The sequence below is a fragment of the Chionomys nivalis genome, chromosome 9 (assembly GCF_950005125.1).
Source record: "Chionomys nivalis chromosome 9, mChiNiv1.1, whole genome shotgun sequence".
In the NCBI taxonomy this organism is placed as follows: domain Eukaryota; kingdom Metazoa; phylum Chordata; class Mammalia; order Rodentia; family Cricetidae; genus Chionomys; species Chionomys nivalis.
Genome location: NC_080094.1, coordinates 48,148,827 through 48,159,400, shown reverse-complemented (window position 1 = coordinate 48,159,400; position 10,574 = coordinate 48,148,827). Strand labels below are relative to the sequence as shown.

Below are 10,574 nucleotides of genomic sequence, written 5' to 3'. Positions count from 1 at the left end.
AGGCATGTACTACCACACCCAATTTAAGACTGCTATGGGGAAAAAAAATAATGCTGGCTGAGTTACAAGTCAGCCAGAACTACACCATGAGACCCTGTTTAGAAAAAAAGGAGGGGCTGCTTTGAGCTTCGATTTATGACTGTTTTTGATCCATTACTATAAAAATTTAATAAAACTGATACTATGTTAAAACATGGAATTTTGAATAATTTGAGTCTGTTTCCAGGCATGATCCACTCCTATGTAGTTCCAAAATAAACTATTTCTTATTTGAGGCAAGATATGTGTTTGTTTTGTTTTCTAGGAGAGGTGTTTGTTTTGTTTTGTTTTGTTTTGGAGGGTTTGGCAGTGGCCAAGCCATGTTCTCAGCACTGATATTTTGAAATGAATCTTTATTTTAAGTGGTCCCAACAATCAGCTTAAACTTTTTGGTAAACTATGTTATAAATAAATGTGCTAATATCTACAATTTGTTGATTCATTTATAAAACAAAACAAGTAAATTTCTCCAAGGCTCTCTGTATTGGTTACTTTCTTATTGTGATAAAATACCAAAACACCATAATGAAGGCAGCTTGTAGAAAGAAGGGTTTATTTAGACTTAGGTGACCATCACGGTGGGAAAGCGTAGCAGCAGGCAGGCCTGATTCCTAGAGCAGCAAATCTAGAGTTTCCATCTTAAACCACAAGCAGGAAGCAGAGAGCATGAACTGGCAATGTCACGTGACTTGAAATGTCAAAACAACCCCAAGGATATACTTCCTCCAGCAAGGCCACACCTCCTAAACCTACCCAAACAGTGCCATCAACTGGGGACTAAGTATTCAAATATCTGAGCCTACGGGGGACATTCCCATTCAAACCATCACACCTAGCATTTTCAAACTAGTAAGCACTGATTTAATCATGAAGTCACTATGATGGTTTGTTGCAGGAGGCTGTTTGTTGTTAGAGGAGGGAGCTTGTTGGTTCCCAGGCCACACAGCTAGCTTAGCCCCAAAATAATCACACAGAAACTGTATTAATTAAACTACTGCTTGGCCCATTAGCTCTAGCTTCTTATTGGCTAACTCTTACAAATGAATTTAACTTATTTTTATTAGTCTATGTATTGTCACATGGCAGCAGCTTACTGGCAAAGTTTTGGCATGTCTGAGTCTGGTGGTGGCTCCATGGCTTCTTCTGACTCTGCCATTCTTCTCCCAACATTCAGTTTAGTTTTCCCTGCCTACTTCTATTCCCTGTGCAGGCCTAAAACAGTTTTTTTTTTTTTTTATTAACCAATGGTATTCACACCATACAGAGGGAAATCCCACATCACCTCCCCTTTTCTGTTTAAATAAAAAAGAAAGGTTTTAACTTTAACATAGTAAAATTACATATAACAAGACGGGTATCAAGTAAGAATTACAGTTACAATATTTATATCTACTTTATTTTTATCAAAATTAAGGAAAACTATAATTATAACTATAAATTTTTCAACTCCATCAAAGATTCCAGAAGGATATAATATTACCTAAGTAAACAGGAAGTACATTGTAAGCAACCTCCAAAACTCTAGAATTGACAGAGACATCTTGCTGCCTGAACAGGTACCCAAAGTTCTTCTGTATCATTGGGGCATCCATCTTCATCCTACAGGCCCATATATTCAGCAGACTTTTTCATGACACAGGAAATTTTAAAGACAGTTCCGCCTATATTGGCAGTTTGTCAGTCACTTTCTTCTGTGTCCTGCAGAATGTCTGGCAGACTCTTTCATGTGGCAAGGAACCCTGAAGGATTGTCTCTCTTTTAGGCAAGTTTAGCAGTCATTTCTCTGTGGGTCCTGCATGTCCAGTTAAGCAGTCTAGGCAAGAGCAATTTCTTGCCCAAACAGCTAGCAAACTCCATAAAGAGCCTTTTTGATGCCCATCTTGAAGTAATTGGTGCTGCCAGGAGTGGATGTGTCTCTGTCATGGAAAGTCCTAACTTCTTAAAACATTTTAAATGCCATATTATGTAGTCTTTGAAAGATTTGAGGAATGCCTGTCCATCTGAAATACATCTCTATCCATCTGAAAAAATCGAACTAACATGACTACAAGCTTGATAATTATCTATTAACCTATATTTTTAATTACACATTATATTTTTAAATGAACTGCACAATTACAATACCTTAATCAAGAGCAGAAATATACATATAACAAAATTGACCTTAAATTCGTATCAATAAACCAAGATCCATACCAATGCAAAGTATCCATCTCTATAGCATTTCCCCCTTTAAATGTAAACAAACATTTATAAACAATATTTGGGAATATGGGCATAGTTCTGTCCAAACTTCTTCCTGTTGCTTATTGGGTGAAGTATTTTCTTTTGGGGGTATTCACAGTAACCTTTCAGAGGGTCTTGGTCCATCAAACCATATTAGTCTGGAAGCAAGCCACAGGTTCTCATCCTCTGTGGAAACAAAAGAAGAATCTCTTTTCCAAAGCAACATATGCTTATACTCAAATTTTGAATTCAAGATACCTTTGAAATATATGTGTTGGCTTAACTTAGCAGTCCCCAGAATCAAATGTCTCTCTGCTTAAAAAAAAAAAAAAATCGAAGATAATACAATAATATACATAATCCAGACTCTCTGTGAATTTTCCATCTTTATGTGGCTTGCTTTTACTTTATTACTTTTTCTACAAGTTTAAAAAAACATTTGCTTTTTTTTAAATAACTCTCTGTACTCTTTTTCTTCTCTCTATCAAGCCTATGTACATTTATTCAACACTGTGACCCATTTAAAGGTCTTTTCCATCTGAATTTGTCTTTATTGCATATCTGTAATTCTTTACTGACCAGGATAGCTTCTTAAAATGCTAAGTACTTCTTAAAACCTTTATCTGAGCCATTACTAGGGTATATCGGTACTCGATGCTTGCTCTGCACAATCCAACATGGTGGACATCCGTTCACTGCCTCTGCAAGCCGTGCACATTGCCCCAATTTTAGGCACACAGAAGGTCTATGTTGTCATTATGCAAGTTGTAGTACATTCCTCACAAATCCAATTTAAATGTTCCATTGCCAAACCTCCAGAAAAAGTCAGAGTTAGCACTGGCAGCAAAGCCCAGAAAGCTGGCATGTCAAAATGGCGTGACTTTTTTCTTTTACTATCACTGAATCAGGAAAACCTCTCTTAAAGGAGCTACTGCATGTGACCACCAAAATGCTAGCTACCAAAAAGCCATGCTTAACTTTGTTCTTTTGTGTCTAGGTTTCCTTTCTAAGCTTTCTCAGGTTTTAGGTAGATTTTAGTCCACCACGTTGGCTTGCCAATTTGTAGGAGGTCTTGCAACAATGGTTAATCTTGGGTATCAGCTTCATTGGCTTGGGAATCAACTGAGAGATGAGCTTGATAAGGGTATTTCCTGGAAACATTAATTGGGTTTGGGGTGCTAGCTAATTTTATGTCAACTTGACACAAACCAGAGTTATCTGGGAGAACAGAACATCAACTGAGAAAAATCCTTTCTAAAATCCAGCTGTAGGCAGGCTGTAGGCAGTATCTTAATTCATGATTGATGGGAGCAAGCCCAGCCCACTGTGGATGGTGTTATCCCTGGCTGGTGGCCTCAGGTGCTCTAAGAAAGTTGATTGATCAAGACATGGACTTGAGGGGCTGGAGAGATGGCACAGAGGTTAAGAGCACTGACTGTTCTTCCAGAGGTCCTGGGTTCAATTTTCAGCAACCACATGGTGGCTCACAGCCATCTATAATGAGATCGGTGCCCTCTTCTGGCAAGCATACATGGAAGGAATGTTGTATTAATAATAATAATAATAATTAATAATAATAAGACATGGACTTGATGGATCAAGACTCCATCGCCTTTGCATCAACTCCTGCTTCTAGGTGCCTGCCCTGACTGCTTTCTTAGTTTCTGGAGCTCCTGCCATGACTGCTTTCAATGAGGAGCTATTATATTGAAGTGTGAGTAAAATTAACCCTTTCCTCTCCAGCTTGCTTTTGGCCTTTGTGTTCCATCACATCAATAGAACCTAACTAAAATGGGGCAAAACCCTCCACCATTATGGTGACAAGATTATATATGTGATAAGCTATAAAATAAACAGTATATAAAATGCAGAAATGACTCACAGTTTTTGTTGAGACCAAGACAAGTATTGCAATAAAGGGACAGTAAAACCTATCTTATCTAACATGTAAGACCATTCCCTACTGATTCCTCAGCAAGTGGGGAAAAGCAGGAGGGGACTTGCTTTAGGGTTTACAAGCTGTCTCTTGTAACCAGCCATGGTGACTGACTACATCAGTGTGTCTAGCAAGGCTGCAAAATAATCTGCCTCACTTTCACTGCTGTGAGCCTCCAGTGCTCTTGTTATAAATCAGGAGCTTTGTCTCTCACAGCTTAGTTTCCTCTAAGATGTATTTTATGTACATTTGATGTTTGGTCCTGGAGGGTTATGCTCCCCACATGGCTCAAGAGGTTCTCCAGCTGTTTCTGCAGAAACATGAGTGTGTCAGAGATGAGGCGGAAAGAGCTCATGCTTGAGAGTCTCACAGACTGCTTTCAAGTCTTGATTCTGTTACAACTCCACCCATGTTACTGAATAGCTAACATCCTCCTTTTCTACAAAGCAATTTACGAAGCGATGAAGAAATAAGTGAAGAGCTTTCCTAAGCAGCAGTACTTATTAGGAGAACCCTAAATTACCAGTTTCTGGGAACAGGTGAAAAGTAGATATTTTAGCTGCTCTTGGGCCTGTCTCAAGCACTCTAGCTTTGAAACAGTGTGCTCTTGAGACGTGACAGTTTGACCTGATGAAAAGCCACATCTAGTATGCCAATGCTGTAGGGAGCCTATGGAAGGACCTTCCTATTAGCCCACACGAGGTTTTATCTATAGCTTTTCAATGATTGTCATCTGTTATAATTTGAGTGTGTCTTCCCAGAGTTCCATGCTGGACCTTAGAACCCCGTGTGGCAATGTTGAGAAGTACTTTGAAGGGGCAGGGCTCCTTAGAAGGTGACGAGGTAAGAAGTACTGTCCACAGAAGGAAATTACGTAGTTCTTCCAGGACCCTGAGTAGTTCCTCAGAGAAACAGTGTTTACAGATTGAGGCTACCCTCGCCTGTGCCCCTTCCCATATGCGGCTGTTTGCCTTACTCTTGGTCTGCCACATTTCAGCTCAGGAAGCCTCCCCCTGGAGATCAAACATAGGTTTCCTCATTTGGGGCTTTCAGGCTCCAAAGCTGTAAAATAAATAAACATCTTTTCTTTATAAACTACTCAACTTCAGATATTTTGTTATCAATAGAAAATGGATGAATACACTGACCAAAAAGAATGTAAGGTATCTCTATAAACTGGGCATGTTGGTACATGCCTGTAATTCGCACATCTGGGAGGTGAGGGCAGAAGAATCAAAGAATTCAGGTCATTCTCTGTTTCACAGTGGTTTGGGGGCTAGCCTAGGCTACTTATATCTCTTTGTAAGATATTATGATAAACTAAATTTTCAAGAATTTAAATTATTGCCGGGCGATGGTGGCGCATGCCTTTAATCCCAGCACTTGGGAGGCAGAGGCAGGCGGATCTCTGTGAGTTCGAGACCAGCCTGGTCTACAGAGCTAGTTCCAGGACAGGCTCCAAAGCCACAAAGAAACCCTGTCTCGGAAAAAAAAAAAAAAAGAATTTAAATTATTTTATGCTTGTTTTTGAGACTAAAAATTTATTAGGGAAGACAGTCCAGGAAATATGTTTGTTTATTACTGGTAATAAACAATTGGTAATAAATACTGGTAATAAATGATTGGGTTATAATGGTATCTTCAGTATGTTTTGAAAGCAGTGATTAGCAGAGCACTTGTCCAGCAAAGCCCTGGATTTGACCCCCAGCACCACCACTGCAAATAAATAAAATAAAAAAGACAAAAATTATAAAGAGAAAGACAAAAATGAATACATGTTACAGACATGAATGCATTGGTATTGATAACCCGAGTATCTCAACAGAAATAAGAAATGGGCCGGGCGATGGTGGCGCACGCCTTTAATCCCAGCACTCGGGAGGCAGAGGCAGGCGGATCTCTGTGAGTTCGAGACCAGCCTGGTCTACAGAGCTAGTTCCAGGACAGGCTCCAAAGCCACAGAGAAACCCTGTCTCGATAAAACCAAAAAAAAAAAAAAAGAAATAAGAAATGGGGGGAAAAAGGCTTGGGAGGAGTGGGAAAATCAATTTGGACATGCTGGTTCTGGGGAGCATTAAAAGCATAGTTTTTATACACTGGTAGAGATGAGAGAGGAATAAGATCATGGGCTGACTTTTTGGCCAGTTTGCTAAGAGCAAATGTGCAATAAACAACCGGGCCAGTTAAGTAGAAATGAGAAAGCTGGTCACCAATGTGATTGTTCTTTATGGACTTCGGCAGTGAAGGGAGAATGCGCGAGTCGGTGGCTGAGGCTTTCCGGCGTCAAATGAATTGGAGAGATTTGCTTACAGGTTGGAATGGAAGCTGCCGAGTAGTTACAAGAGTAGAAGTAGTGGAAGAAGAGGAGGAGATAAAAAAAAAAAAAAAAAAAAAAAGAGGAGGAGATAAATAGCAGGGAATGCTCATGGTATCAGAGTTACTGAGGTAGGAATGTCATTACAGACTTCCATTGTTGATGGGACCAACCAAGCAGCCGACAAGAAGCAAATTAAGAGAGCAAAGATTTTCAACTTACAGCCTGGATACATTATGACAGGTAGAATGTGGTTGCAGTACCCTGTGGTGGATGGTCACATCAAGATCTCAGTCAGGAAATGGGTAGACAGGAAGTGGGGGCAGCTATACTACCCCATACCCTGCCCCCTAGGAACCCATTTCCTTCAGCAAGTCCCCCACATACTATGTTCCACAACATACTAACCCACTGTCATCAGCCGAGGATCAGTTCAAACACATGGGCCTATAGACATTTCACATCTAGACCACAAGAAGAGACTGCTTCTGTGACAGGAGATAAAGGATCTCACGTCCTAATTCAGATCATCTCAGGGTTTTCCTGCAAGTTATTATTTAAGTTATTATTTATAGTCACAAGCGTCCTAGGCTGGCCTCCAGCTCACTAGGAACCCCTCCCCCCCCCCGAGTGGTAGGATTACAGATGTGAAGCACATGTGTTTTGTGCAGTGCTCAGGATGAAGCCAGGGCTTTGTGCATGCCAGGCAGGCACTCTGCCAGCTGAGCTATATCTCTAGCCCTGCATTTTACTATTTTATGGTCTCTTAGTTATTGAATCAGAAAGCTAATTTCTGAAAAGCTTGCTGCGTGACCCTTTTTAGTTGGGAGGACTTCACTGAGGTAGAATTGTGTAATCACTCTCCCTGCTATTTTGGCTGTGGAAAGCTGTTTGTTTGACTCCTTCAAAATTCCTACCACAGATTACAGTACTCCCCTTCTTAAAAAATTAAGTCGGGGAGGGGGCAGAGGTGAGGCCAGCCTGGTCTACAGAGCAAGTTTCAGGACAGCCCAGACCACAGAGAGAGACCCTGTCTCAACAAAAGGTAAGTTTCTAAGCTGGATAGAAACTGACTTTTACAGCTTCTCACTCAGGCATTTACAACGTCATAAGTAAAACAATAAAGTCTTTAGAAAAAAGTGTAAAGGTATTTCTTCATGATTTGAAATAAGCAATGATAGCCAGGCGGTGGTGGCGCACGCCTTTAATCCCAGCACTCAGGAGGCAGAGACAGGCGGACCTCTGTGAGTTCGAGGCCAGCCTGGGCTACAAGAGCTAGTTCCAGGACAGGCTCCAAAGCCACAGAGAAACCCTGTCTCGAAAAGCCAAAAAAAAAAAAAAAAAAAAAAAAAAAAGAGGCAATGATTTCTTAAGTAGACACACAAAAACATAAAGGGGGGAAAGATATATGATAATTGAAATTATTAAGTAACTAAATTTTTGTTCATGAATATTTTTTCCAGTTCATCTAGAGACACCGTATTAAATAGTTCCTTCTCTGTTGCTGGAAGAAACTGCCCAACAGCAGCAACTTAGGAAAGAAAAGTGGATCTTTGTTTCATTTCATTTTTGTTTTCTTGACCATAGTTCTGGAGAGAGAGCGTTCATCATGAGGAGGAAGCCATGACAGCAGGAGCAGGAAGCAGCCCTGACAGTCAAGAAGCAGAGAGCACATTTCACCCCCCCACACACACACACAGGAAGCAGAGAACAGGAAGTGGGACCAAGATGTAAAGGTCACCTTCACTGGCACACTTCCTCCAGAAAGGTTCCACCTTCTGAAGGTTCCATAACCTCCCCAGATAGTGCCACCATCTGGGGGCCGAGTGTTCAAATACAAGAGCCTTTCTGCGGGGGTAGGGAGTTGGGGGGGGAGACAGCAGGGAGTGAACTCCTTACTCATAAATCACTCACCATTTAGAAGAGTCACACACATGCACAAAACAAAAACAAGGAAACCCCACCACCTTTAATACAGACCTCTGAGTGATAGATTGGGAAAGCCCTGATAAGCTAACTTTTAGAGAGTAAAAGTATGCTTCACAGCAAAGATTTATTTTGTTGTTGTTTGTTATCTGTTTTGAGACAGTGTCATATTATATAGCCCAGGCTGGCCTTGAACTTGTGGTCTTTATGTCTCAGGAGTGCAGCTGTTGGGAATAGAAGCAATCACTATGTCTGGGTATTATAAATTCTTGATTTTAAAAATAGGGGGCTGGAGAGATGGCTCAGCGGTTAAAAGCATTGCCTGCTCTTCCAAAGGTCCTGAGTTCAATTCCTGGCAACCACATGGTGGTTCACAACCATCTGGAATGAGGTCTGGTGCCCTCTTTTGGCCTACAGACATACACACAGACAGACTATTGTATACATATAATAAATAAATAAATAAATAAATAAATAAATAAATATATATATATATATATATATGAAAAAGAAGATTTAAAAAATAATACATGATGGTTCAAGATGACGAAACCGAACATATGTCCTCTGAAGCAAAATTTCGGGTTTCCCTGGGTCTTCTGGGAGGAGCCATGACCAACTGCGCTGACAATACGGGGGGGGGGGGGCTAAAAATATATATACTATCTCTGTGAAGGGAACCAAGTGATGACTGAACAGACTTCCTGCTGCTGGTATGGACAACATGGTAATGGTCACAGTTAAGAAAGGCAAAGCAGAACTAAGAAAAAAGGCCCAACCAGCAGTGGTAAATCAACAACAAAATTCATATTGAACAAAAGATGGGGTATTTCTTTATTTTGAAGACAATGCAGGGGTCACGGTAAACAACAAAGGTGAGATGAAAGGTTCCACTATCACAAGTCCAGTTGCAAAGGAGTGTGTAGACTTGTGGCCCAGGATTGCATCGAATGCAGGCAACACTGCATGACTCTCCAATGCATTTGTAAAATATATCCATTAAAAAGTAAAAACAAAAACAAAAAAAACACATTATTTTCTCAGAGAATGTACAATTTGATAGGTATTCCCTTTCCCTGAAGATGGGATTTGGGGAGAAATGGCATTCTAAATAACATTGCACTTCTAACTCAAGAGCACAGTGTATCTTTCCACCTAATCCTATTTTTTTTAAATAAAAATATTTATGCGGGGCTGGAGAGATGGCTCAGAGGTTAAGAGCACTGACTGCTCTTCCAAGGGTCCTGAGTTCAATTCCCAGCAACCACATGGTGGCTCACAACCATCTGTACTGAGATCTGGTGCCCTCCTCTGGTGTGCGGGCACACATCGAGGCAGAATGTTGTATACATAATAAATAAATACTAAATAAAAGAAAGCTTTTTTAAAAAAAAATATTTATGCATATGTGTGTGCCTGCGTGTATGTATGTACACCATGTGTGTGTGGGAGCCCACAAAGTTCAAAAAAGGACACCAGATTCCCTGGAACTGGAGTTATAGGCAGTTGTGAGCTGACTTGAGGGTGTGAAGAATTGAACTTGAGTCCTCTGCAAGAGCAGTGAGTGCTCTTAACCACTGAGCCATCTCTGCAACCCTTTCACTCCTAGATTATATAAAGTTTTGATGATTCAGCCTTCCCAAAGGAGCCCGAATAGGGAGAAAATGATTCTTTTCCTCTTTCAGTACACACTTCCCAGTACAACTCAGGTGTGAGTTTCCCAGTACAGTTCAAGTATGTATTTCCCAGCACAATTCAAAAACAAACTCTTTCAATTCCTGCCACCACAAATAAATTATTTTTTTAATTGGGCAAATTTTTTAATTGGCAAAGGAAAGATGAGGATCACAAGGTTGTATTTCACTATTTTCTGACTTGAGTAAAAATTTTAATATGTATGATTGATTACCCAGCAAATTTTCTCATTAGCTTTGGCCTTCTATAGCTTTGTCATAAGGCCTAGGAAAGGTCCTCACACCAGATACTATTCTGTAGAGGGCATAGTATATAGCATGCACACACACACACACACACACACACACACACACCTCTTTTAAATGTGTGATCACTCATCCTATAATCCTAACCTCAGGGAAGCGGAGGTAGGAGTTTGAAGCCTACGTGAGTTTCATA

At 40.4% G+C, this 10,574-nt stretch overlaps 1 pseudogene; it reads left to right on the top strand.

The window, feature by feature from the left end:
* The first annotated feature begins 8,974 nt into the window (after positions 1-8,974).
* Positions 8,975-9,411, top strand: LOC130880985 (60S ribosomal protein L23-like; annotated as a pseudogene).
* The last annotated feature ends 1,163 nt before the right edge of the window (positions 9,412-10,574 follow it).